Source organism: Lonchura striata, chromosome 1 (assembly GCF_046129695.1).
Source record: "Lonchura striata isolate bLonStr1 chromosome 1, bLonStr1.mat, whole genome shotgun sequence".
Lineage (NCBI taxonomy): Eukaryota > Metazoa > Chordata > Aves > Passeriformes > Estrildidae > Lonchura > Lonchura striata.
In genome coordinates this window covers 90430972-90447313 of record NC_134603.1, presented here as the reverse complement: position 1 = coordinate 90447313, position 16342 = coordinate 90430972, and the positions used below count along the sequence as shown (strand labels likewise).

The 16342-nt window shown below is 40.3% G+C and overlaps 1 protein-coding gene across 4 annotated transcripts in view; it reads left to right on the top strand.

Moving 5' to 3' along the window:
- Positions 1 to 16342, top strand: part of ATXN1 (ataxin 1) — a 367335-nt gene that overhangs the window by 389 nt on the left and 350604 nt on the right. The window lies entirely within an intron of this gene.

Sequence of the window (16342 nt, the reverse complement as noted above, 5' to 3'; positions counted from 1 at the left end):
CTCGGCGCGGCCGGCGAAGGGGCGGCCTCTGAGGTGCCCCTCGGGGGACGCCCGGTGCCCTTCGAGGCAGGTTTGCTGCAAACAGCAAGTGCCGGGTGATGGGGTCCGGTGGGGTCAGCGGTGCCCGGCCGTCCAGAGAGCCCGCGGGCACAGCCGGTTCACTGGCTGCTGGCGGTCCTCAAATGCTTCGATCCCTCCCCGAAGGCTTGTCGTCAAACCTCTTCACTTACTGCTCTCTCCAGGCTAGCAAAACTATGGTGCTGCAACACATCCATTTTTATTGTGGTGGTGCTGGTGGTTGTGGTTCTTGATGTTCTTTGGTCACAAGATGAAAAAAAAAAATGGTAAAGCTGTTTCCCTTGTTCTTCCTCTTCTCTTGCTGCCTCTGCCCAATGTTGGGACTGGGAAGGATGAACAGAAACATAAATAAAGGAATGTCTGTGTGACATGAAGAGACATAGGACTGTGGGAGTTGGGGGGAAGGGAGACTCACAGAGAGACCGGAAGGATGGGAAGAAGGTTAAAACCGGGGAAAACAGATGTGCATATGTGTACAGACTTCTAAACCATTCTCTTGCAGTCCCAAAGTCTTGATAAGTACTGTGTGTCTCTTTTTCCTCTTTCACCACCTTCTAGGTGGTGAAGAAAGCCTAGTCTGCTAGGCTTTTCCTTATGAAGACACTCTCACTTAGAAAAAAGAGCAGTGCATCACTTGCAGGATGGACTTTCACAAAGTTCTTCTGCCCTTCTGGTACCAAACATTGACCATAATGAGAGTACTTAGCCCTAAACTCAGGCCCTGTTTGCCCATGTCTAACCTTAGTTCCATTTGATTTTTGCATCAGTAGTTTTCCTAGTTCTAATGGCCTATACCTATACCAGTCCTAAGCCATGCTGTCACTAAACTTTACTTGACGCTTCAGACTCTCCAGATTAAATTTGGTTTAACATGTTAAGACTAACTCAAGTGAAATCTAGCAGAACCACAGGATGAGACATAAATGTTACTTTTCAAGTGAAATTATGACAAGCCCTTAACATTCACCTGAATTCGATTAGGTCAGTTAGCTCTGTCTCCAAAAGTCTACCAGCTTGACTCTCCTGTTGGTCTGGAATATTATGTTAAACCTGACACTCCGAGGGCTAATTGTAACTTTAAACTCTAGCCCAGTGACCTGAACTTAAATAGTAGCTCAGCTAAGGGTGTCAGTGCTCAATGGAGCCCTGCAGCACACAGCCCACTTAGTAGTGTATTTAACATCTCAGACCCCTGTGGACCTGGAAGATGAACTTCTAAAAGTTCATCTGAATCCAAATGTAGTCCACCCCATCGTGTTTCCTTTCTCTTGCTGTGCCCAGCACTCCTGAGTGTTTTGCGGTGTCTGCAGAAAGGGTGAGCTAGCCTGGCTTTCCAGTCATTACACAAACTCCTTTATTAGGGCCAGAAAAGCAACATTTGTCTGTCCCAGAAATACTTGCAGATGTATTTAGAAGTACACTTTTTTCAGCCCAAGTGGAAGACTGGTGACATTGACAGACCCAAACTCAAAACCTGGCTTTTTGGTCTAGCAACAGCAGGTCTTCCAGGTAGCAGCAACAGCAGGTCTTCCAGGATTTAGAAAAAAATCCTGTTGTGTTTTTTTTGTTTTTTTTTTTTTTTTTTCTGGAAAAAACCCTAACTTTTCACACCTATGTCTCAACAAAAGACAAACTTCTTGTATTTAGGTAGGGTTCATCATGCAGCCTGTGTTTGTGCTGCAATACTGTTTTCAACCTTCTCTGAAAGGCTAACACATCCTCTTCTGTAAAACCAGAAGTGAAGCTGGCCATTAACAGATCAAAATATATCCTGTAAGCCATGCTACTACAGTCCTACTACTGTATTAGCATCCTCAATTTAAGATGACCATCCTAGTAAAATTTAGGAATAAATACAGTTCTTTTGTCCATTCATTCCTATAACTGAACTGTACCACTAACACCATCACAGGAGAACAATCCCTTCTATTGAAGGATAATTTCTCAAAACTTAGTTTTACCTTACATCCCTTCTAGCATCAGACCTTTTTCTGTTTTGGTGGTCCTGATAGAATCTAGGATATGATTCTCCAGCTTTAGAATTCCTAGGAATTCTTACCTAAATCCCAGAGAAGTGATACCTCATCATTTGCAACTTCCTCTAGCCCATTCACTGTCAACACAAGCCTTTATTTTTGCGTGGCATAACCTGTGAAAAACAAACACAGGCTTCCAGCTCCTGGATGCATGATCTTATGACCTAACTGTGGCTGATACAATTCTACTAGCACCAGGCTATCTACTCCCTCAGCAGGTCTCAGAAAGAAAAATATTTTCCATACATATCTCAGTCTTAATCATCACTTTAGGGTTACCCAAAGAGAAGGGTGACCTCTGTCATATGGAAATTAACTGAAGACCATTTGAACACTTTAATGATCAGGAATATATTGTATGCTTCTCTCCTATACCATATATTAACTCCAGATTTTGGGCTAGTCTTAATCCAAAGGAGGTTACCATGTACAGCCTAGGGAGGGAGTTCTTTCTGATTTACTTGTTGTGAAAACATTCGGGACTGATTGGGGCTTGTGTCTTTGTGCTAGGGCTAGGTTTCTGCAAAGTTTGAAGAGTGAGGCTTATCTGCAGAACCTATAGGTACCACAGAAAACTGATGAATCTGGATGAATTCAGATGAGGATTATCCTGGAGTTAGACTGAGTTGATAGGATAGTGTTTATGTGGCCATGCTGGATGTCTGGCTAAATTTGCAGTCAGACTAATGGATTTTAAGATTTAAAGGAATGGACTGTATAGCATTTATTGTGCTGAAGGGAAGTCTGTGGACAACTTCACCAGTGTAATTTTCCCAATTGCTTGAGATAATATGTATTTTGGTGTATTTTGGCGTATTTTGGTGTTTTGAGATGAATCAGCTGATACTTATTGCTAGGGATCTGGTTGTGGCTTCAGAATGCAAGTGTCGCAGAAAGAAATGTATTCCTATATGCTGCAAATTTTGAAGGAATTATGCCACTGGTGAAGTGTGGCAATTTGGGCAAGAAGTGAGAACATGTGGAAGAGGACTGTCTAGGCAGAGCATTTCTGGGAAAGATGTGAAACTGAGGTTCCTAAACTCATGGAAATTTGGAAATTTAACCAGGGTTACCCATGTTTTGGTAAGTACCACAAACAGTAGATCACTGTAAAAGGGCAGGATTGTTCCTGTAGGCAGCTATTTTGGCCTTTTCAGGATCTCTGTTTTAAATCAAAGCAGAACATAGGCACCCAGGTCCTGCTGCAGTCTTTTATATCGCTGCGAATCTCTCCTAGGTATGGAGGTATTGATGCTGAAGGGTATTGTAGCTGCCAATTACCTTCTATGTAATTTTAATGGTTTAAATATATATATCTGAAGCTATAAATGAGAAAGTAATCTAGGGTTTTATTTGGAACCTAGTAACATGGCTTAATGGGAGGGAACCCCAAAAGCTATCAGGCACAATTAATTGGTCTTAATCAGAGATTTTGTGATTTTGCTGTCGAGGTAGGATAGAATAGACAGCTTTCCAGTTTACCAAATGTTGCCACTCAGTGGTATCAGCGTAACTGTAATGTCATGCCTTTTATTTATTTATGAACACCATATGCCTGTCATGTCGGAAACCAATGGATGTTGTGTGTTCATTCATTAGGTTTCTGGAAGCAACAAAGACCCGTGATTATATTGCACACCAGTCATTCTTGCTAGTGCTTTATTTCAGTAGATAATGTGGTCTTCAGAACACTCACTGCACCATCAATTAAATGCAGCTGGAATTTCTCTATACATATACATCATATACATATACATATACATATACATATACATATACATATACGTATACGTATACATATACATATACGTATACGTATACGTATACATATACATATACATATACTTAGAATGCCTGGGGCCTAAACCACCATGATTTATTATGCAGGGCTGAAAATGAAAGCAATAATTTCTCTGTTAACCTAGTAAGACCATCAGTTTGGTCAGTGAGACATTTCTGCTGAAGTTCCATAATGCCATAGCTCCATGAAAGCATTTGGCTAATAACATTAGGCACAGTCTGCTAATCTATGCACTTCCACCAACCACGTCCCATTACAGAGAAGAGTAGAATGTCTAACCTCTGCTCTGCTCAGTGTGTGCTACACAGGTGATAGTTTGTCTAGGGAAGCATAAAATAGGTAGTACACTCATGTTCCAACAGATCACAGTGCGAGAAACTTGGAAGCCTCATCATCATCTCACTCTTCTAGCTGATCTGCAATCTTTGTCTAGGATAAGTTCTTGAATTGTGAATTTCTGCTAAAAGTTTCCTAACTGAGGAAGCTTCCACCACCTCTCTCCTGATAGTGTCCCCATTATAACAGATTTCCTCATAGGATTCTTTTTTCCCCTGAACTATATTGCCGTATTCCAAAGTCCCTTTTATTACAGTATCTGAGCTCTAAGCCACATGAACTTCAACGATGGAAATGTCCTTATTCCCAATTAAATCACCAAATGTCAACCACCAGGTGTAGTTTCTGATGGGAATATTTTTCCCTTTAAAGGGCAGTGGAAGAGGTGACACAGAATTTCAGTGATCCAGCAAACAAAATTCGAAGCTTGTGGAACTGTAGATTAAAGACATGTGCCTATCTGTAGGAAAATAATAGACATGTTAGGGGAAGCAGGGGTGAATGATGAGTGGAGCCAGAGGTTGAATGCATCCATAAAAGTTTCAATGCATGTCATGTTGGTAGGGGAACGTGAGGAAAAAGTATGTTAGGAAAAAAAAAAAAACAAGGAAAAAGCTTTATGAATACCAAGTCATGGGTGCTATACTGAACAGTGCTGGTCAGTGCTAGGATAGGTCAGAAAGTAGAATGAGGCTGGTGCCTGATGTGAACTGAAGTTGTCCTATGATGCTGTAATGGAGGGAGCACGGATGCCAGAGGCTGAACCTGAAAAATCACAAAGCTCTCACACTCATCATGTGACACACTCAGGGTTAGAACAATGATTCTTAATATTGACAACAAGCAAGGCAGTTGTATCAGGGAAGCAATAAATTGGGATTTGCAGACTAGCTAAAACTTAGAAATTGGAATGTGAAACACCTGAGTCTCATGCTTACCTGTCCTGATCACAGGCAACTAAGAGACAGACACTTAACAAATCCGCAAAATCTCATTGGTGTTCTGTATGGTGTGATAGCTGAATGACTGCCTGCTAAGCACACTCCTGTGCATCTTTAAAATGGTGTACCCACCCCACCATAGTGCCCAAAGGGAAAACCAGTGCTTGGACCTGTCTGCTGAGCCATATACACGTAGCCTGGACTGATAAAACATGTAACTCATTTCTTGCTTGTATTTTGTATGCAAAATAAGAAATCTGGTACAAAGACTACTGTTGAGAAAAAAGTTTTCAATCAGTCTAAACTGGTGGAGCACTGCTAAAAGCAGGGAAATGAAAAAGAAATGAATCCAAATTTCATCAGGTTGCATCTGACCTACAGTCAAATAAACAGGAAAAAAAAAGAAACAAATATGGGGATGCTGGTGAAAGACAGCCACTAAACCCTCGCCAGTTGTTATTACAAGGGATTAAACTGGCAGTTGACAAGCTGTATGCCAGACATCCATCTCATAGAACACTGCACATATCTTAGTAGAAGTAGGTTAGTAGACATGAAATGTGGATACATGGATAGAAATGCAGAGAAGAGTTTATTCAAACATGCTTCAGCCCCTTAGTCCTTAGTGAGAAACTGAAGACATGAATGCCGTAGTACCACAACTCTGGATTCAGGAATAGCCATGTCAGTGGCCTCGTGCACTCTCAGCTCTCCAGAGGAGTGACTTGCTCTTTCCTGTCAGAGAGCTGGAAGGTTCTAATTTATGACCAGAACATACCACATCCTCATTTGTCAAGTTCAACTCAACTATTTTTTTTTTTTTTTTTTTTTAAGGACGTAGTTCTTCTTGTATTGCTTGTACTGGGGAAACTGATTTTGCAAGAAAATTTGCTTTCACCTCACTGCTGAAGCCATTAAAGTACAGTCCAAAATGTTCTCTTGACTACTTTTTCATTAAGAGGAAAAGAGAGGTTTCAGTGTTCCTCAGCACTCACCCAGGGATGTCTGCTAATCATAGCATGAGCGAAGAAGAGAGAGAACTGCTCCAGAGAATTATCCTCTCCTTTCCTTTGGAGGTATCTGGGGTGCAAAGACACGTAAAGGAAATGCAGATTAATTAGATATGTGCTCCATCTTCTTCTCACAGCATCTTTTTCTAGGGATGTGAAGGAGTTCTTCATGGTGTGACTTGGACAATCAGACTAGAGCTTGAGACTTTCTTTGCGAGGGCTGAAGAGAGGATTTAGGAGGGAAGATGGATTTTAGCTGGAGGTCATCCCATTTATTTGCTGTCCTCTCTGGATAGACAGTGTATTGCCAGTCTCACCCATGCTGTGCTCATGAGTTGTGTTGTGGGAGAATGTAGCTTATTTACTAGCTCAGCCGTGTTTTCTGATCTAAAGATATAATGTTGCTGTCAAGTATTTTTAGTCTGAGCGTCTTACTATCGAGTTTACTTTGCAGTCTTGGTTTCTTCAACTAAAAATAGCTGCGATATAACAATAGCTTTTAAGTGGTTCCACTTGTTGGATTAGATGCGATTTGTTTAAAAAAAATGTGATGGTTGTTCAGTGCCTTCATTCCAGAAGGACCTTGGAGAGATTTACTACCCTGCTCTGAGTCTAACCACCTGCTGCTGTGGCACAGCCAGCGCTCCTCTGTAACACAGCATTCCTCTTCTTCAAGGACTGTCAGACCACATTATCTTTGCTGGTTCAGAGATATTTTTTTTTTTCCTGTTTACTTTTTTTGGTAGGTAGAAATGAGGTAAGTTAGAATTTGGCCCAACACTAAAGTGGAATAACCCAATAACCCTCTTTCTGCAAAAGATCGTGGAGGCTTTCTTCACACCCTGCCAAAAGGTCAGGATCTCTGTAGTACGATCCCTTGGAAAGGTGACACCTGCAGGCATACAGCACTGCTCCCGTCTTCCTGTGATATCCAAGCAGAAGTGACTCAGAAGGGAGGAGCTCTGCCTGCACTGACTCACCATTGCTTTCTATATTTACCCTACAAATTTGAAAGTCAAATTCTGTCAAAAATTTACCTGTAAGTTTAACCTGTAAGGTTCTAACCCCAAGGGCTACAGCTTCAAAACTATGCAGCAGGTTGGTTTTTTTATTGTTTTGTTTTGCAGGATAGTGGAAGCTTGAGCATGTTATTGCTTGAGTAGCGGGAGTTTCATCAGTGTAGCATCTACATTCTTATTTCTGCAACCCAGTGAGGTAATGTGAGGTTTCTAAGCATTCTTACAGCATTTATTGTCCTCAGTTGGAAAAGGCATGACTTTTGCCTTTAAAAAGAAGTAAAAAAACCCAACCAACCAAACTCAGGCTTTGTCATGAGAATAAAAATAGTACTGTTTGGCTGGTTTGTCATGTTTGTCCCTTAGTCTTAAGTTTCACAGTTCATATAAGGTGTGAGGTTACGAAGTGGGACACAGAAAGCATGTTGTGCTCTAATGCCTCCATTTTCACCTCTAGAAAGGACTTTTGCTGAGAAAATACAACTGTGAGTGTGTGAACAGTGCTGTAAAAAGGATACTACACTGTCCTTTGGTAAGATGTACACAGATCAAATTGGATTTAATTCTAGAAAAGAATTGTTGTGGCTTTGAAAAATGGACCCAGGCAACATGAAACAATTAAAATTTCATATTAATTGCATATAAGAATCTGTTACAGTGCTTGTATTTTTTAAGACACGAAAGGTAGACTGTATTTTGTGACCTAAGATAAGCATCTTGCCTACCCAATTAGCATTTGTCAAAGTCTGTTAATTTTCATTGAGGTTTATCAATTTTTTTAAAATTAGAGTCTGAGCAATAATTTTTCTGAGATTAGCTCAATTTACCAAGATCTGCTATGAAGTATGAGGTGACATAAAGAGATCAGCCTACATGCTGACTTGATCCCGCACATTGTCTTTTCACTGGGAGCTGCAAGTATGTTGCCATGCATTGTGTCCCTAGGGAATCTGGGAAACGGTAAAGGATATTGCATCTGCTACAGGCAAGGGTGTGGGACCTCACTGGATCTGTGCAAAACTGACTTGCTGTCTGTTCTGTACATATTCTACAATTTGAATAAGGCTGAACTAGGCAGGATTGCCTAAGTTCAAAGCACAATAGTCATTTAGGGGCCTAGAATGCAATATAATTAAATCAGAATTAAAAGAAACTGCATTCCTGCATATTGATTTTATTATACTAGCTTGCTATCTACTCTCATATACAGAATGTCATGCATTCCATATTAAAAGCAGGTATATTAAATGAAATAATGAGACACCAACATCTTCATATTAAAGCATATTTTTTTAACCTCCCTGGAAAAATTCTTGGTCATTTCAGTCTATCAGCTATTTCCTTGGTACTTATTTTTCGCTTTTCATCTTTGAAACTCAATAAGGAAATAAAATACCAACATAAATAAATGAAGAACAGGGTTTCTCAACACCAATAAGCTAGACAAAAGAAACAGAACACTAGAGAACGTTTATTTATTCATGACATCTTCATGAATGCCATACTTTGGAGGGAATGGGAGATTTTTGTTCATGTTTGACTTTCAAGCGTGTTAACAGGTTTTATTAAAATGGAGGAGTGAAGGGAAGGCATCTGGCTTGAAAAAAATAGAGACCCTAAATGCAATCCGATTAGAAGTTCATGAGAAATACTAGTGAGTAAGAATAGTAATTTAAATTTGACATTATATGCAGGGGATGGCAAAATATTTTCATAATCTTATTTAAATGGAGGAAATCTTTGTAAAAGGATGCATAGTTGTGTCCTAGAAATATAGTTTGTTCTGGAGGATTTGTTCTGTTCTCCTCTGTCTTCTGGAAAGGCATCCTTTGTAAGTTTACTAGTCTTGTCTGTGCTGTGATCCTAACAGGCATCTTCTGAAACATGTGAAAAGACCCTAGAAAATAATAGAGCTCCTTTTAATGAGTTCAGTACATGCAGAAGTTTTTTCAGTATCTCAGAGTATCTCTGCGCTTGAGATCCATGTCTCTCTTTGTGACTGTTTTGAGTTAGCGTGTAGCACAGGGAGTTCTGGCTTGGGGATTCTCTGTACTGCTGTGACCCTGGATGCAGCATGAAAACAGTCCTAAAACTGAAATTCAGGAATTATGTAACAGTTTTCTCATCTCACTAATTAAGAATTGACAGCAAAGTATGAGAAGATAGAAGCAGGGTAAAACAACCCCCTGGACTGACAAGGGTATAAATAAAAATTTCAGATCACTCCCCAGCACGTGACATTTCTCAGAGCCCCAATCTTGCAATATATTGTGTAACTTCTCTTACCACAGAAGCTTAGGGACTCGGTGTCCAGCAACCTTAAAGTCTACACGTAGCAAAGCCATGCTGCACCTCAGATCAGATCCAAGGAAAAAGTCACTAGAGTCTGTGTGCTGCTTGTATGGTCTGTCTAATGTCATTTCAAGTTATCTGATAGCAGCTCTTAAAATGGCAGTTTCCATGCTGTTAGGCAAATGAGGCTTAGAAGAATTAACATATATATATATGGTTACTGAAACAATACAGAGCAATGTGTGGGCTTTTCATTAAGTGTTTTTTAAATAAATATTTTTCTGTCCTCAGGATTCCTTTGCATTTATTTACATTATTCTTTTTGAAGCAGCATGTGCATTAGAAAACAAATGTCAGATAATCCTGCATTGCAGTTGTCACCCCACTGACAAACAGCCACGTTGAGGGTGGGGGTACCCTCTCAATGCAACCATAAAGGACCTCAGATTTTATGAATTCCTCACCCATGCACAGGGGGACATGAAGACATTCTTTAATATAAGACAAGTCTAGTAGCATTTATTTTTACTAGGAATATTTGCTTTAAGACACTGTATGAGTAAAGAAGATAAATATCATGCCAAAAATCCAGCTGTATATTCCCAGAGCAACCTGGCCTAATGCACTCCTACTGCTGCGGTGGGTGCTGATGTGGGTGAGAGGTCATCAGTTTCCTTTGCTCTCTTTGCTGTATCCAGAAGGTGAGCTGTGTCAGGAGGGGCTTGGAGGCTAGAGATCATGTCAGCTTCAATTATTTTATTGCTGATTTTCTAAATACATTATTTCAGCTATAGCTCCTTTGCTAGTGTGAATTTCCTGCACTGATGAAAGAGAAGAAAAACAACCCCCAAATTTTGCAAGTCAGAGGCTTGCTGAACATATCCTTTACTCTGGCATCTCTGTTTGGCTTTGCTGCCGTTTTGGTTGTGTAGAGGATGTGGCATGAGCTTTACAAACCCAATATCTCTCTTGCATAAATAGATTTCTCCAAAATATCACATGATAATTACCATAAATAAATAAATTAATAAATCTACACTGGTCAGTGACCTCAGTCTAAAACCTCCCATCTGAGTTGGCACAGGTAACTGTGAAGAGACACTTAAAGATCAATATTAACAATTTAATCGTCTGTCTAAGATTGGCAAGGTCAGGTATACTGGGAGTTACAAAGGCTAATTTCATGAAGAGCCATGATTTATATCAGTGTCTAAAAAAGGTGTCAGCTCCCACTGAACCTTTTCCCTTGAGTGGGCAATCAGAAGCATGGGTACTTTTTTCCCTCTTGCCCCAGTGCTAAACAGGTTCTTGCACAACTGACAAGGCAGTGTACAAACCTTTCTGGCAGTCATGGCATGGAAAAGATCACTTCTCTCTACCAAAGAACTGTTTTCCTGAAACTTGTAAAATCTTAACAATCTCTGAGGACTGACCTCCTTTGCTGCATTTGGTTGACACTGCCAATGGATTTTAAGTTAGCTTTTAAGTGAAGGAAAAAAGTAGGTGGACTGACTGCATACCTTTGAGGCCACTGATTATAAAAAAACTAGGAATGTAAAACCAGAGAGGAAATACAGACCTGTCCGGGAAATGCCCTCTCATTTGGGAATGGACAAGATGGATGTTTGAAACTATTTTTGAAAGATTGTTTTATATACTCAAGGGGGAAAAAAAATAAAATAAAAGAGAAAGCAAGCCCAGACAACTCCTTGGTGTTTTTGAGCTCCACCAAAGTGCAGACAAATTCACAAAGCCCTCTGAGAAATCTACAACCTATCAAAGACTCAATGCACAAAGCATGAAATTCGCAAAACTCCAAGGAGGCTGTGGCCAGTGAGTTCAGAGACTTATGTACATGACCAGGACACGACCTGGACATTTCCAGCAGGGAAAAGTTAGTAGGGACTAACTTTTGTGATTGACATGGCTAGAAGAATATTTTGTAGATGGGATCTGGTGTACTGTGAGCACTTTTTATTTTCTGTTTTTGTTTAATATTGACAAAGGAATCAGCCACAACTGCCTGTTGAAAATTGCAGTTCGGTTTGTGGTATCATTTTTTTCTATCCTTGCTTTCAGCTGTTGGTGGTGGTGAAGAGATCTCTTATATATCTGAATGCAGAGTTGGAGCCTATGAAATTTCTTAGCATAGCAGAGGCTTACTCTGTGCTAGGGAGGAAGGAGAGCAATAAGAAGATGGGAAAACAACGGATTCCTTTTTCAAATCCCTATTTTTTTTTAAACTAGTATAAAATACTTCTGAAAAGGACCTTTGTCTAAAATACTTGAATGTTACTATTATTGTTTTACTCTGTAAAAACACATTTAATACAAACAAGCAAACAAGAAAAGCCTAACAACTTTTGCCATTGTAAGAAACATGGGGATGCTATTGCTGATTAGAAGCAAAATTACATCCAGAAAATATTTGTTGCCATAGTGACCATATTTCGTTGATTCCTTTTTCTGCTGTACAGATCTGATTTAATTATTTCAGATATTTATAAATAGCTTCCCGTGGGGCCAAAACTAATGGCTACAAAGTAAAGTTGCAAAGACTTTGGATGTGCAGCTCATTATGGTCAGATGGAGACCCCACTTAAGCAAAGCAGTCAAAGTGAGCACGTTGGTTTAAGCACTGCATCTCTTTCCAAAGAACTGCACATGTGCTTAAAATTATATATGGCCTGGAATAGTCTGCTGCAGCTCACAGCAGATAGTGAACATTTCTATTTTAAACTATGTGATTTGTTTTGATTTAACTTTCATAGACTTCAGTAGAAATAAGTCCTTAAGTAGTTACACCATTAGTCATACTAGGAGTGGCCATTTGCCTACTCAGTAGTCGCTGTGAGCATTAGAGAAAATATGGGCATATACACCTTTCATGGTTTCATGTTCCTTCCACTAATCCTTAGCCTCTATGACTCTCCCTCTTCTCCTTATTTTTGTTCATATTAGTGCCAGGGAAGTGGTTGAAACACATGCCTTTTACAATTGCCTAAAAGGGAATTTTTCTGTAAGTGTGCAGATTGATTATGCAGTATGTATAATCTCCAATAGTTCAGGTCCCTTCAAGAGGAAACACTCTTGAAAGCTTCATCATACACAAGTGTCAAAAGTCTTGCAGCTACTCTTCATTGTTTGCTTAGAAGATGAATTCCACATCCTTTGACTCTGTATTCTCACATGTTAATTCTGCCTTTTAAGTGCAATCACAGTCAGTTTGTGTGAGAAAGAGGAAAAGGTTAAAAATTTACAATTCCTGCTGATTTTCATAGGTTTTATCCCTTCCTGTAAAGCTTTACAGGAGGGGATAAAAACCAAACTGGTTCTCTCCCCATTTGGCACAACAGAGGTCATTACAATGTAGTCCAGAGCAAAAGGACTGCAAGGGACAGCTGAACCTGGAGGAACAGAAATGGAGAATTCCAGAAGAAGCTTAGAAATGACACTGAAACAAATTGACATCTGCAAAGACAAATAATCAGAAAACTGGTTAACGCCTCTGACATCATCTTTATCCATACTACTTTCACATATTTTCAGACCATAGCTTGTATCAGACATTGGACACCTTTCTAGCCTTCTGCACTCAGACTTTCCTAAAATATGCAAATTTGCATTGCAAATCTGTTTTTGTCAGAATCCAGGTGGCATCTTTGCAAAAAAAGTCAGGTTTGGGTTTTAGTTTTTAATACTCCTCAGTCTCCCTGGGGTGCCAGTCGCACTTCCTCCTGCCAGAAATTACATGATATTTGCAATTTTTTTAGACTTGAGAAGAATCAGACTCCAGGTCCCTCAGACTACATATAAAGAGAGGACAAGATCTTCAGAATTCACTCTTTTACCTGCTCTGTGAACCCACAGGAAACAGTCAAGACATCCTGAGACTGTATCTGAAGGCATCCCATGGCAACACCTGATCTGTCCCTCTTGAAGCTGTGCTGCTAGACAGGAGAAAGGTCTCTTCCTGTGACGTTTATTTTGGAATATTCATCAGCTAAGGAGGCCTGGTATCTGCTTTCCTTACATACCACGTGTGTTTGTGGGCAGCTTGCCCTCCATTTTACCCTGCTGAAGTATTCTGGGATGTGTTACTGTGATCCTCTTCCATGGATTGGCTTTTCAGGGAGGAACAGCAGTCATCCCAGAGCTGGGGTTAAGTCTAGCAAAGAGTGCCAAAGCTTGCTGAGTCCTGGTCCTCCTATCTCATGGGATCAAGGGCAGCAGTGTCTCCCACAGCAGTAGGTTTCCTGGGATAATTAGTTCATAATTGTGAGCTTTTTTGTTCAGCAGTCCCCACTGTATTTTCCTCTCAGTACAGTTGCATTGAATTTAGTGGGAGATTGTTCAAATAAATAAGAAGTATCTCAGATTTTAACCCAGTAAGTTCCTGTCTTAGAGCAGTGATGTCATGACGAAGAGGTGATTTTGTTCTGATGCTGTATTTAGTAGAGGTTTGGAACTTTTACATCTCAAACCCACGCATTTAGTGGGGAAAGGAAAAGCCCTCTTCTACACGTCTCACAACACCTCTGGGCGAGGAAGGGCTATTTTGCGTCAGAAACGGAAACAGGCAAAATCCAGCAAAGGAGGCAGGGACAGGCATTCCTCTGCCTTGGCAAAACCAGAAAAGGAGATGGGGGAGAACCCTCAGAGGAGGACTCAGACAAGTACAGAAGGATTAGTCTGTGATATACTGTACAAGGTAACCAGAGCTGATCCTGGCAACAGGCAGCCCTGCGAAGCACGGCTCCAGTGCTCTGTGTGCAAGGGGCTGTTGTCCATCAGCTCCAGCATGACCCTGCACAAGCTGTTATCACAGCTGTTGGAAACTGTTATGTCAGTGTACCCTTTCAGTCTCTTCAGGAATAGAAGAAGCTGTGCTCTTTTGGATTTTTTTCATGCCCTGCTTAGTCTGGATCACAAGTTAGTGAGACATTGATAATTTTAACCATGTACTATACAGGCCTATTTGTTTGTATTCCTGGGGTGTGCTTTTTGTTTCAAACAAACACTTCCAGAGGAAGTTTATGTAGAAAGGAGATGGAATAATTTCTCTTTCCTTACACCTTTGTCTTTTTCTGGGAAACGTTGCCATGTTGTCACCACATTTAAAAAAGGACCAAAAAACCCAAACTTCTCCGTAGGAAATTTCCTTTTGGCACTCTGTCATTTTTTTTTCACTGTGTCATTTTTTTAATTTTGTAAGGCACAGTGTCAGTTTGGGTTTTACTTTCATTAAAAATGCACAACTATTTGTGTTCTCAACTGTCACAAATGCACCATAGTGCCCATTTTACAATTGAGTTCCCTGCTTTTCTAGCTTTGCTGCTGTTTGATTTTCAGAGAGAAATGCAAGAGCTAAGTATTTATACAAGGGAAACTGTATTTACATAATAAATAAACAGAAAAAGCAGAGAAACAATTCCACCTCTGCTCTTTTAAGTTTTAGTAATGCTGCATGTAAGCTGTTTCAAAGAGTTGTACCCTTGTCCCCCAGCTTCAGCAGACATACCTTTAACTGCTTGTACTCCTTTTAGACTCTTTTGCATAAAAGAAAAACTCTCATTGTGTCTCAGAAATTCAGTATTATATGGAAGCCAGATAGGTTGGATTGTTTTTTTTTAAATAAATGCCTTCTGCCCAACTTTAGGATGGCAAGGAAATTTGATTATCACTTGTTGACAGGTATGCAGGTCATGTCAAGTGTTTCTGACATGTCTATTTTTAGTTAAGCTGCAATTTGTATTTTGATTATGACAGAGTAAAAATACTTAAACAACAGATAGTTTTTGCCTGTGAATGAAAATAGGAACATGCAAGCTGTGGTCAGAGAGGCTTCTATTAGGGAGATGAGGCTTTGATTGGGTCACTGACCAGAGGTGCTAATTAAAAATAAAGAAAGAAACAAAACTCCATATCACCTTCACTCTCTTTGAAACAAAAACATCAGAACAACACAGGAGAAATAACATTAAATGACTTGTGAAAGGCAACTAGATGTTTTCTGCTTGCCCATTTTGGGAAAGTGATGAAGTATCCATCTTCTGCTTAACTGTCTGTTTTATTCCACAAGCCTGCATTTCTGCAGCATTGCAAGATGTTTTAAGACTGAAATACCCTGTGGGTCCTGGCTCCTTTGGCTCTCATCAGTGAGTAAGTCAGTCAGTCAGCAGCTGACACCCAGAAGGAAGCTGGTGTGAGGTCAGGAGCTGGAGTCCTAGCTGGCTTGCCAGCATACTGGAATCAGTCACCCCTTCATTTCTTTTAGACTCAGCAACAACAGGATCATTGCACAGCCCTCTGCAAGCCCCCAGGTCTGAAACTAAGGGTTGTGTCTCTGTGTGGGGTCTGTAATGGTAGGAGTAAAATGAAGAGTCCAGTTAGAGGCCATTTATCTATGCCAGTATTTGGGGACACAGGCTCCTGAGAAGTGGAGTCCCAGTTTGGCTAACAAGGACACTAGACTTGAGACTAGTCCTCAATAGAACAAACTTCAAATGTCTCTTTCCAAGCAGTTGTCATGTAATGTCTGGAAGCAAGGAGTGTGTTGGTCAGTATTCAGTTCTCTCACTTTGGAAGCAGACTGGTTCTTGGAAGAAAAAAGTTGTCAGAGGATGAAAAGAGTGGGATGCTGAAATTTTGCTGGATTCAGTGTCTGTTTGGTCTTTATCCAGCTCTGAGCTCAAAGGCAACACTTGTGATAATACATTTTCTTCACCATAGAGACAAATGCACCTCCTGAGGGAAAAAACAGTTGCTTTGACATTTCAGGCTGGGAAACCTGTCCTTGACACATGCACAGGCCCTGATACATGGTGTCTTG